Source organism: Polypterus senegalus, chromosome 4 (genome assembly GCF_016835505.1).
Source record: "Polypterus senegalus isolate Bchr_013 chromosome 4, ASM1683550v1, whole genome shotgun sequence".
Lineage (NCBI taxonomy): Eukaryota > Metazoa > Chordata > Cladistia > Polypteriformes > Polypteridae > Polypterus > Polypterus senegalus.
Window position 1 is genome coordinate 224,492,566 of NC_053157.1, and position 13,191 is coordinate 224,505,756.

Here is a 13,191-nt window from a genome sequence, read left to right on the forward strand (position 1 = left end):
CGTTGAGAAGACAGGGTTGAGTTTTATCTAGCATGTAAAAAAATAAGTCATGAATGATCTGCCTTGGTTGTAGACACACTGTATACTACATCATGTCTTATACATAATACATTTGGAAATATGTTGAAGATGTAATTAAAATTCATCTGGAGACACCTGAGGAAGACGGTCTAGGGGACCAAATCTGACACCTTAACTCCTGACTATGAGAGAAGATCCTTGACTTTTTCTCTGCCATTGTAAGAGATGTGGACATGAGATGATGGAGTCATATGGTTAATATTAATAATAATACATTTTATTTATAACATGCTTTTCTTAACCCAAAGCACTACAAGGCATAACAAAAAGGTAGAATTAAAAGCATCAAATTAAGTGGTAAATGACAGCATGAAAAACAATACGTATCATATAGTAAAATATACAAACAGAGCAGGATAATAAAACCTACAACATAAGATGGTGCAAATAAAATTTTAGGTACAAAGGAAGCAAACCTAAAAGTTGTTAAAATCCTTAAAAGCAATATTGAATAAATGGGTCTTCAGACATTTCTTAAAGTAGTCAAGAGTTGGGGCATTTCTGATACCTACTGGCAAGGCATTCAATAGGCAGGGAGCACACCAAGAAAAAGTCGTCTCCACCATGGATCTAACTTTATAGCTTAGGGTGAAAGAGCCAGCAGAATGGACAGAGTGCCAAGGCTTTGAGCATATCCTGCTAGCCTGAGTCCAAGGCACAAACCTATCCAGGGCATGCTGCCAGTCCATCACAGGCCTACATACTGCACACCTCACACAGTCAGTTTGGAGTTGCAAGATAACTTCACATTGCCCTTCATTGGAGATGTGGATGAAAACCCAGAGAGATTAAAGAAGAACATGCAGACTTCATATAGACAACAGCTGAGTGTGGGATTCAAGTCTAGTATGCTGGATCCATAAGACTGCAACACCATCTACTGTGGCACCCTCATCTACACCATATAATTAGCTTAAAGCTCATAATTCCTGGCATTGTGTCACATGGGTTTTCTGTTTGAAATGTGTGGCACTGCCCATGTTTTAAACATGTAATATTGTCTGTTTTCAGCATTTTTACACATAAGAAGTTTAAATCTAACATTTTTTTCAAATTTGAAATTGAATTGAGAAAGTTATTTTTTTATTAATGTCATGTTTTTCTTTATAACCGTAATCATTGCACAGTTGGTGTCATGGGTAGTAATGATATAAATGTGATGGCAATCACACTATGCTAGGTAGAACTTTCTTTTTAGCTGTAGTTCACTTTAAACCAGGTAGGCCCCAGTGGTAGGATCCCAATGGAATGAAAAATTAAAAAAAAATCTCCTTATATATTTTTGGTTTCTCCTAAGCAACAATGAGATCAGAAATAAATTAAATGGAGACATGTTCTTTTGTCTCATTCTTCTCAATTTTTTCTCCTGATACAAATACTCCAGTATTATCAAACTCAAAATTATCAAATGGCTCCTCTTGAGTTTTAGCAGAGATCAGCAAAGTCACACAAGCAGCTGGCTCAGTGTCATATATTTTTTTTTTGCAATTTGAAAGTATTTGCACTGCATGGTCAGTTTTATATGGTTTTATGTATTTACATTTGTTTGTGGTAATAAAACACTTTACTATGATTACAAAACGATAGTCCTTGCTTCTGAAAAATGCTATTGGTTGCTCTAATTTATATTGCTGTGCTCCAATTAGATCATAGACATTCTGGGAAAAAGGCAGAAATTATGACATTGGACTTCAAGCCCTGAGGTTACCTGTTTAAATCCCACTGCTGACACCATGTACCTATGAGTAAGTCACTTCATATGCCTGAGCTACAACTAGAAAAACAAAAATGAAATGCAACGTAACAAATCGTATCTCAAATGGTGTAAGTCGCTGCGGATAAAGGCATGAGTCCAATCATGGGAAACATGTGAACTCTTGAAAAAGATTAAAAAATCTAACATGCTTTTCAAACCAAATTCTCATTTCTGACTCCATTTACCTCAGTTGCAGCTGAAGTTTCCTTTTGTCTAAAGTTATTTCTCCTAAAGTTGATTCTTAAATGAAATATAAATGAGAATTTATGTTAAGCCTCACGAGCCATCAAAGATCAGACTTTGAGCAGTAAAGTTTTCCTATGTGATATTGTGTTCTGGTAATGACCTCTTTCAGCATTTGATTTCAAATTTTATCTTGTCTTTTCAGTTCCTGGTTACTTGATATCATTTTACACACCCAGTATTCTGACCTTTGTTTGTCTTGATTACTTTGCTTGTCTTGCTGTTGTTGTTGTTGTTGACTACGACTATTTGCTTCTTAATCATCTCCCAGTTTCTGGTGCTCACAATAATCTTCAGACACTTCGTATGTTCACAACAAAATGAAAACTCCCCATTCGTTTGCTCTGGAGAACTGAACTTTTACTGCATTGTCGGGCTTACCAGAGGGAAGTGTGTGCTATGAAAAAATAATCTAAATTGAAGTCAGGTGAATATGACAGCTAAGGACAATTCTTTACTTTTTTGATGGAGAAAGTAACAAGCTGTTTCTCTGCTATTTCTCTTATTGGCATGTGTGATGGCTGTTATAGTTTTGATCAACGACACCCACAAAGTGAATGGGGGAATTATTTTCACAAGTCACCACAATCCTGGCTTGTCTTGTGACTTTCCCCACATTAGTGTAATGGCCGTCTTTTCTACGCTGAATATCATACACTGTGAATGAATCTTGGCTCATGCAATCAACCTTGTTATTTTGTCTTCCCACAAATTGTCTTCAACTGCTGTTCTGTAGCTTTTACAAAAGTATGTATAGGTCTGTTGTCAATTGGGATGCACCTTTTTTGCATCTCTTTCTTGAAGTGTTGGTCATTGTCATCAATACCTGTCAGCTGGTGCCGGTTCAGGAATCTCTCATATCCAGTATTGTAGAACTCACAACAGCACTGCACATAATGAGTTTTTACATTCACCCATTGAGTTCCTGGCCCAAACACAGACCCTTGTATGAAGAACAAACAGCCTTTCTGAGTGTTCACTTTTGAGACCTTGTCACCTCTCTGAACATCATTGTCAACCACATTTTTACTTCTGACATAAAGCTTCTTTCCATTGTTATTCCTTCCAATGTTATAAGTTGCACATTCCCTCCGACATGAGCAGATGTCAAAGTAAAGGAGCAGCTGCAGTGCCATCAGCATCTTCATTGCACTCACAGTCCTCATGTTCCTGAAGGGAGACAACAAGCAGTAGGTTTTAAAATCTCACTATGATAAACAGCGTGCAAAATGTGGCAACCAGAAGGTTCTGTTAGTGTTCTGGTCTTGACTGAAAACTGAAATCTTATTCTAATATGAATTAACAATTAGCTATACAGAATGTTATCATTTAGGATATGAATATCTTAAATAGAGCAGTATCATCAAACACAAATACAGAATCAGCAAAGAAAAGCCAGCATCACTCTAAAGGCAAATATTCCAGTTCTGCACACACTGCTGTACTGGTCAGCACAAGCCTTCAACTCAATCGCCAGAGGTGTCCTGATGCTCGCTTCAACAGCAATGAAGCTTTAGGTTGGGAATTTCATCATTTGGGACATTTTCATAGTTCTGTTTGAATTCCCTAAAATGAAATCAAACATTTAAGAGGGGAGAGCTTTGATTTCTTTTATTTGTTTTGGAGCTGAGTTAAACCAAATGAAATGGCATTAATACCACCTTGCCAAAGACCAGCACATCAGCTCTAGTAAGCTAAGAGCATGGAAGGGCAGAAGCAGGTCATGTTCTTGAGAATTTGTATTTTATCTTATTTTGCTGTAAATTCATCAATGGACACTGAGTGAATAATGACACCATAACATATTTTTAAACACTCTTTCAGCAAGCTTGATGGGTGTCCAAAGGGTTAATTGGGGGACCCCCAAACCGCTTAGGTTTCCCATATTTTTGCACCTTGGTGATGACCAGAACCCTCACGTATATAACTAGCTTAGGCTTGGAAGCTATTTCTTACGCAAAAGTCAAGATTTATAAACACAAACTTTGTATTGTAATTGTAGGAATTGGCATAAAGTTAAGGTTTCGACCATCCGTAAGTCCTATGCAGATTTTTTTGATGTTGGCATTTTAGTGACTTCTTGTGGCAGGACAATGAAGTAAACATAACATTTTGTCAGTCATATTCCAATATTCTAGAATTAACTATATCACAGTTAAGTAACATGTTAGCTGACATAATATTATAAACACTTAGGCTACACACTAGGGAATCCATTCCCGGACATTTAAACTGCTGTAATTCCCGGGAAACCGGGAACAGCCAAGCTCGCATGTATAGCGTTTAAAAGTGTAAAAATCGATCAAGAAATAACAGAGTTATAGTTGAAAATAATTAAGTGGCACGGTTTTTTGGCCCACAGTGTAGTGTTTTTCAGATTGATTCAGTCAACCAGCAGCAGTCGTCAGTCTCCCGGCTTCCACTAAGACTGAGCACAGTGGAATGGGTGGAGTCTTCACTCGGCAGCTCATGAATGCTGGGACAGGGCAGACTTCATTGATGTCTGTCAGACAACAGCTTTGAACAGCAACTTGAAATTGCAATGCATCAGTCTGTTGCATCCACATTATCTGTGCCAAGAAACTTGCTATCACAGAATGATGACAAGAAACTGGATGCATCAGTAAAAGCTGAAATGGCGGTGTTTCAGAGCAACACAAGCGCAAGCGTTGTTTAGAACAAGTGTATCAGTATCTGATCAGGTAGATCGCGTTGCATTCAAAAAAAAATTTTTTTAAACGTTAGTCTATCATATATCCTCCCTATGGCATTTGCCACTTGATTGACATATTGGGCAGCCAGTCTGAGATCTCTTTTCTTCTAACACACTGGTCATCCCACATGCACCCATACAATCAGATTGTGATTCAGACTACGAATGCCATGAATGTAATTACCCCGATCTACATGTTGTAAAATAAATGAACCACACGCTGTGGCGCAATGTAAAGAGCGAAAACACGTGTCGCCTACTGTTTGCATTATTTGACAATAAAACTATGCAATATACACACATATATATATATATATATATTATATATATATATATATATATATACAGTACAGGCCAAAAGTTTGGACACACCTTCTCATTCAATGTGTTTTCTTTATTTTCATGGTAGATTCTCACTGAAGGCATCAAAACTATGAATGAACACATGTGGAGTTATGTACTTAACAAAAAAAGGTGAAATAACTGAAAACATGTTTTATATTCTAGTTTCTTCAAAATAGCCACCCTTTGCTCTGAGTACTGCTTTGCACACTCTTGGCATTCTCTCGATGAGCTTCAACAGGTAGTCACCTGAAATGGTTTTCCAACAGTCTTGAAGGAGTTCCCAGAGGTGTTTAGCACTTGTTGGCCCCTTTGCCTTCACTCTGCTATTTTGAAGATTATAGCATTTTTAATGTAGGTAGATCATTTCGACCTGGTCATTTTAAAAGCAGCTGGCAAGCCGAAAAAGTGTGGGCACCCCTGAACTAGATACATGTACTTATATGACAGCATGAACTGCTTGTAGATAAGGTTAGTCTTTTATTGGTGTCAACATATTGCAGTAGTTTTATTAAAAATAAGTGTCAGTCGTTCTAAAACCGTTCACATGTGAGATGCCCCTGCACTGTGTCATCCCCGGGCGCCAGGGATTCCCGGGAATGACATGCGGGATTCCCAAATTACCGGGAATGGATAAACCTGTCCGGGAATGGATTCTCTACTACACACTAGCTAACAGTTAACAGTATCTATTTTGTCTTTACAAAGGGTATGCTGTATATCATATAGCATAACTGGAAATGGCAGATTTAGCTCTTTTGCAGGATATCACCAATGGCAAGCTGAAGAAGGTTTTAAGGGATTGTGATGATTTTTTGGCTTATAAGAATGACTGACTTATAACACCTCTGAATTGGAGCCTAATTACAGAGGCCATTATTAAGAAATCATGTGATTCCCATTCTGTTACAGACAATCGTTGCTTTTTAGCATGAACTGACTGACCAGTTGGTAATCTCACAGTCGCCCTGAGTCACATCACGCCCTTCATAGGGGATACTATACCTGAGATGTTACTCAGATACATGCAACATCTTTACTGTGACAGTGAGAAGGCTGAAAAAAGGCAATTTGCAGCAATTGATAATTTTCCTAATGTAACTGGTTCAATTTACTGCCACACATTGTCACAGAATTAACTTGTTTTTGTAAATCGAAAGCACTTTCATTCAATAAATATACAACTACTATGTGATGCTCAAACGTGCCTGACTAACGTTTTTGTGTCGCTAAACCAACAATTCCTTTATTCTATCAAACAGTAGTGTGGGAAGCAGACTTCACAGTTATGCTGTGTGTGATAGTTGGCTTCTTTGTAAGTAAAGCTAATTGATAGGATTGCAGTGAAGTTTAACACTTTACACACAACATATATAATCTTTCTTTAGGGGATAGTGAATACATCACAAGAGAGGAGATAAAGGGAAAGGCACACCTGCACATGATCAGTGAAATAATGGACCATTAAAACTTAGATGCCAGTGTTTGGACTTGTCAGGCGTGCCACTGTACAGCCCTATAATGGTTTGCTGCATCGTGATTGCTTGTGTAGTAATGCACAAAACATAACACAGGAACATGGAAGGCCTCAAGACACCAACACAATGGTAATTCAACGACATTTGGATGTTGTACATTGGATGGAAAGAGACTAATATTGCAGTACTGATGTTTACTTGTTCCATAACAATGACCTTAATACCTCACCTGTGCCAATTCACTCTGTGCACTGGCAGAGATTTGGGCACTGCATGATTTCACATTGCTATTGATCTCTCCACTCCGCTGTTCCAAATATTATTATTTTCTTTGTTTTGTGACCCATGCATAGAGAACAGCAAAAAGAATGATTTTATGATTCTTCAGTTCAGTCAGTAATACCCGACTTCACATTCACGGAGGTTTCATTTGCTGCCTCTTTTTTTCCTGTGTTTTTCTGTTTGTAGTAAAGAAGTCACTCGGGAACACAAACAAATTTATATGGTGATTAAATCACGACTATTTTAAAAAGGCATTTTTACACCATTTATTGTTATGTGCCTATTGTTGTAAGATGATTTGAGATATATGAATAAACTTGGTGTGGTAAGTTGCATGCATATGGTTTTAAATGTATGCCATTTTTGTCTTTCAATTGTAAGAAAAATTTTAGTATGGAATCTAAGCAAGGTTTAATACACGAGGCCCCTGCAGTCTCTATAAGGTCTAAGTGAACATCTAGCATATCTAAGCAGGTGCCATTTAGCTGGGAATTAATGTGCAAGTTAAAATCATCTCAAGATATCACTGAAAAGTGTCCTTCTTTTAAAAAATTCAATATTTATTGTTTCATGGAAAATGCAGGTAGAGTTAGGGAGCTTCTCTGATGTTTTAAGCCTAAATACATTAAAGAGTTTCAAACACCAAGTTGTGGTCTTTCATTTTGAAAACCAGAAAACCATATTATTAGGCTACTCAAACAAACAAATAATAATAGCACAACAGAAACAACTAATTACTTTAAAATCAATATAGAAAAAACAAAGAAAAATAGAAAAAATAGAACAAAACAATATTCAAGATTCTTTCTTTCTTTCTTCGAATTTTGCAGTCCATCTTTATTCCCCTCATGATTCCTTCTTTTTGTTCTCATTTTCACTTGCTTCACGCTTTTTCTTTTACACTTTGTTGTTGTCTGCCTCTCTAAGTGGTGTACTACTACACACCATTCAGCTGTCTTAATAATCAATGTTCAAACATTTACTCATCACTGTGTTTGGTCGTTTCTATTGAAATTTCTCCTCTCAGGTTTATTTTTTGCAGTTCATGAGTTTAAAGGTGTACTCACACTGGCAATTTGTTTCATGCCCGGGCACATCTGCTCACATATAACCTCCCCAAAGTCTAGTTCATTTGACTAGTGTGATCGCTCCATGCCTTGCCAACTTTACTGAGCCCTGGCCCACTTGGAACGGGTGGGCTCGACCATGGTTCAGTAGCATTCAGGAACAGTGTGATCGCTGAACGTGGGCATGGAAAACAGACACAAAGTCAATGAAGAGCCAAGTCAGATATTCTCACTTATACATGAACATGAATTGCAGTTAGCAAGAAAAGCTGCAAATTCTTCCCTTAACATTATTTGTCACCATAAAAATCTTCTTGTACGTGCAGCAGGATTAACAGCGAAACACTGCACTGCACATTCAATAAATCTGTAAGAGGGTAGAGCGTCATCCTGCCTTACATGACTCAAATCATCCACAAAATAGGTAAAATCATTTTGACATGCATGCAGTCACTTGGATCTTGCTTTGGCTTTAAAAAATTCACATGGTCATGTAACAAAAGCCTGCCCAGGCCCAGAACATTAAATACAGTGTGAGCGCACGCCAGCGGGGAGTAGGGAGGGGCGACAATCGTGCTTGGGTTAAGTACGCAACAAATGTTCCTAGTGTGAGTACATCCTAAAACTGGATACATTTTTCAATCTTCTGCTTTCACCATCAAAAACATTTTACACATTGCAGTACACCAGAAAATATGTGGACATATCTTTCAATAAAATGATAAAGTATATTTAGCTCACCTATAAATTTTTAAGTTTCTGTTTGAAATCCATTTCCTATAGTAAATTTAGCAAATCTTAACAAGCATATTTATAAATATATAGTGTATATGCAATTTATTGTGTCTCCTGGCCGATATTTTAGTTGCCTTCTTTAGTTCATCTATTTACAGTGGTGTGAAAAACTATTTGCCCCCTTCCTGATTTCTTATTCTTTTGCATGTTTCTCACACAAAATGTTTCTGATCATCAAATACATTTAACCATTAGTCAAATATAACACAAGTAAACACAAAATGCAGTTTTTAAATGATGGTTTTTATTATTTAAGGAGAAAAAAAATCCCAACCTACATGGCCCTGTGTGAAAAAGTAATTGCCCCCGAACCTAATAACTGGTTGGGCCACCTTAGCAGCAATAACTGCAATCAAGCGCATGATAACTTGCAATGAGTCTTTACAGCGCTCTGGAGGAATTTTGGCCCACTCATCTTTGCAGAATTGTTGTAATTCAGCTTTATTTGAGGGTTTTCTAGCATGAACCGCCTTTTTAAGGTCATGCCATAGCATCTCAATTGGATTCAGGTCAGGACTTTGACTAGGCCACTCCAAAGTCTTCATTTTGTTTTTCTTCAGCCATTCAGAGGTGGATTTGCTGGTGTGTTTTGGGTCATTGTCCTGTTGCAGCACCCAAGATCGCTTCAGCTTGAGTTGACGAACAGATGGCCGGACATTCTCCTTCAGGATTTTTTGGTAGACAGTAGAATTCATGGTTCCATCTATCACAGCAAGCCTTCCAGGTCCTGAAGCAGCAAAACAACCCCAGACCATCACACTACCACCACCATATTTTACTGTTGGTATGATGATCTTTTTCTGAAATGCTGTGTTCCTTTTACGCCAGATGTAACGGGACATTTGCCTTCCAAAAAGTTCAACTTTTGTCTCTTCAGTCCACAACGTATTTTCCCAAAAGTCTTGGCAATCATTGAGATGTTTCTTAGCAAAATTGAGACGAGCCCTAATGTTCTTTTTGCTTAACAGTGGTTTGCGTCTTGGAAATCTGCCATGCAGGCCGTTTTTGCCCAGTCTCTTTCTTATGGTGGAGTTGTGAACACTGACCTTAATTGAGGCAAGTGAGGCCTGCAGTTCTTTAGACGTTGTCCTGGGGTCTTTTGTGACCTCTTGGATGAGTCGTATCTGCGCTCTTGGGGTAATTTTGATCGGCCGGCCACTCCTGGGAAGGTTCACCACTGTTCCATGTTTTTGCCATTTGTGGATAATGGCTCTCACTGTGGTTCGCTGGAGTCCCAAAGCTTTAGAAATGGCTTTATAACCTTTACCAGACTGATAGATCTCAATTACTTCTGTTCTCATTTGTTCCTGAATTTCTTTGGATCTTGGCATGATGTCTAGCTTTTGAGGTGCTTTTGGTCTACTTCTCTGTGTCAGGCAGCTCCTATTTAAGTGATTTCTTGATTGAAACAGGTGTGGCAGTAATCAGGCCTGGGGGTGGCTACGGAAATTGAACTCAGGTGTGATACACCACAGTTAGGTTATTTTTTAACAAGTGGGCAATTACTTTTTCACACAGGGCCATGTAGGTTTGGATTTTTTTTCTCCCTAAATAATAAAAACCATCATTTAAAAACTGCATTTTGTGTTTACTTGTGTTATATTTGACTAATGGTTAAATGTGTTTGATGATCAGAAACATTTTGTGTGACAAACATGCAAAAGAATAAGAAATCAGGAAGGGGGCAAATAGTTTTTCACACCACTGTATGTATCTAACTTTTGAATTTAATTCAACGTTTTTAAAGCTCATTCAAGTTTATCGCTGAATCAGCATGAGTACATTGCAAAGGGAGAAGTGAAGGTCTATTCAATGCCAGAAGAACTTTGTGTTTTCTTTTTTCACATTTCAGCTAGCAGTACATTTTTACTTGCTCCTTTGCTCATTATACTATAAGTGGACAAATTAAGCAGAAAATTGGAGCATTTAATGACTTTAATTTGATTTGTAGGTTATGTTCCTTTATTATATAATCATTAAGCATTTTACTGCATATTGAACTGTGTATATAATTTGTATGTAAATCAGATTTGATTAGATTTTTACATATATCTGTATTTAAAAGTTTGTCCAATTAGCCACAAAATACATTTAAGTAATTAAGATAACTAATGTACTTTCTGTTATAAAAAAAATCTTGGGAGGGAGACGAGATGTGATCTTCTTGGAAGACACTTTGACGTCACGCGAGACAAGGCAGTGAAAGAAAAGGACCGCTGCTGTACAGGCTTTTAAATAATCGACGTGCAGAGCGACAAGCAGAACACTCAGCACGGCAGCAGCAGCAGCAGACCAGCAGATAATCAGACCGCATCTCCTTAGCATGCGTTCAGCCCGCCCCTTCACAACACGAGCAGCATTATACGTCCTGCAAGAAGGAGATTTAACCAGGCCCGGGCCGGAAATAAAGGACAAAGAGTAGATGACAAAGTAGAACGTTGTGTGCGCGGTATACAAAGCATCAGACTGCTCTTACAAAAATGAAATATGTGTAAAATATACTTTTAAAAAATATACTTATGAATATATTTTAAAATATATTACATATGCTTCAAGGATAAATATTTCACAATATCTTGCAGCATACTAGCATATACTGTAAGTTATTGCCATTTTTGTATATGCTGCAATATATTATTCAAAATATAAAAATATTTTTCTCAATATATTAAAAAACTAGGAATAATTTACTGTAAAACACATTTTACAAAATATATTAATGTATATTTTTAAGAATGTTACTTGTAGTTTACAATGTATTTTACAGTATATAGATATTTCAATCTATTTAACATATATACACTATCTTTGCATATGGAAGTATATTTAAAAAAAATTAGGCATAAAAGGTGTCACCCAATATATATTTAAAAGATGTGTTTTATTTTGAGATCTGTCCTGCCTGAAATCTTATTGTAAGCCAATTGTAAAGCCAATAAAAGCTCATTGTAAAGCCAATATTAACAGTGTAGTGACCAATAACGTTGTAAGTTGCCATTTTATATCATTTGGACTCCAGAAAGTAAAAATTAAAAAATAAATTGAGTCCAAGGAGCTTTTCAGTTTTTCACATTCTTGCATTGCATTTTGATATGCTGTTTGAAAAACTTCAACTGTCCTAAAAAGTAAGCACTACAGTACAGAGTCAGAGATATCTTACTTACTCACCGCACTTGTCCACTTTCAGGCTTGCAGTCCAAATGCTCTCAGTTTTATTCTGTGATAAAATGAAAGGGAGCAATATTGCAGGTTTCAAGGAGAAATTTGTGATGATCACATTCAAAACGTTTTCCTTTTTAAGGCTTCTCTTGAATGTAGGAAGTCCGCTTTTTGCTGAATACTGAACGGCTGAAAATTGCAGAAGCAGCTATTTATGCTTATCTTCTCCTTACTTGAAAGAGGAAATAGGCTTTAAAAGTAGGGCATGTTTAAATTCTTTACTCTGTTAATGCAGTCTAACAACCTAAATGTGTCACAGCACAACCTGAAGCATGTTGTACTAATATCATCTGCTGTGCCAGTGGGAATTATTATTTTTGGGACAAGCAGGTAGCCATCGAGGCTTACAGTAGGATTTTGATGTTTGTATTTTTACATTTTCATGACTGGTTGCTCCTGTAAAAGACAGGGGAGACCTGGAATAAATGAGAGCCTTCAGGAGATCTGCCAAGTGATTACAGTAGTGAAAGAAAGAAACAAAAATAATGAAGACTGATTTAAGATCTAAATATCTAGCAATTGTCTTTATTTTTTTGTTAAGATTCTTCTTTGGCCCTAACAGTGCAGACTTAAAGATCACAGGAGACAAATAAACCACTCAACTGAAGCATGTGGTCAGGATTTGTGCTAAGATTGGCATGTTTTACAAGAACATCTGAACATTGTGGAAGAACACACTAGTCTATTTGCACTTTGCATTCAATAATAAAACACAAAATACAGTAAAACACACCAATAACACCACCTGGGAAATAATGCTGTAATTGCATGCTTGCCTTCCTTTCCCAAAAACAATCACAAAATTTACATCAATTTACTCTGAGACTGTCCTTGCTAAAGCCAAACAAACAGTACGGTGATGGATTTTGCGGACATTCAAGGTGCAGTAGCTGACTACCCAACGTTGTAATGGCAGTGAGGTATGTCTAACTATCTCAACAGAGCTACACACTATAATGATATATGGTCATCAACATTATCTCTAATTAATATCCTAAAATAAAGAAATAGTTGCAGCCTCAAAAGTGAGTCTCTAAATGAGAAAGCATGTGGCAATTGCAGCAAGCACCTGGACTGCCTGAACAAAAAAGACCTAAATGACATCATACATATCATTCTTATTATGTGTATATTTCACATTTAATATTAAGATGGTTTATTTCTCTGCATTACTTTTGTCAAAAAAATGAGCCTCCCTAAACTCTTTAACTATAG

General features: G+C 37.1%; 1 long non-coding RNA gene across 1 annotated transcript; it reads right to left on the reverse strand.

Moving 5' to 3' along the window:
* Window positions 1–1,555: 1,555 nt before the first annotated feature.
* LOC120528073 lies at window positions 1,556–12,081 on the reverse strand. The gene is made up of 2 exons (XR_005633462.1): window positions 11,926–12,081; window positions 1,556–3,250 (listed from the first exon to the last, which is right to left on the reverse strand). It is a non-coding gene; the product is annotated as an uncharacterized LOC120528073 (long non-coding RNA).
* Between the last annotated feature and the right edge of the window lie 1,110 nt (window positions 12,082–13,191).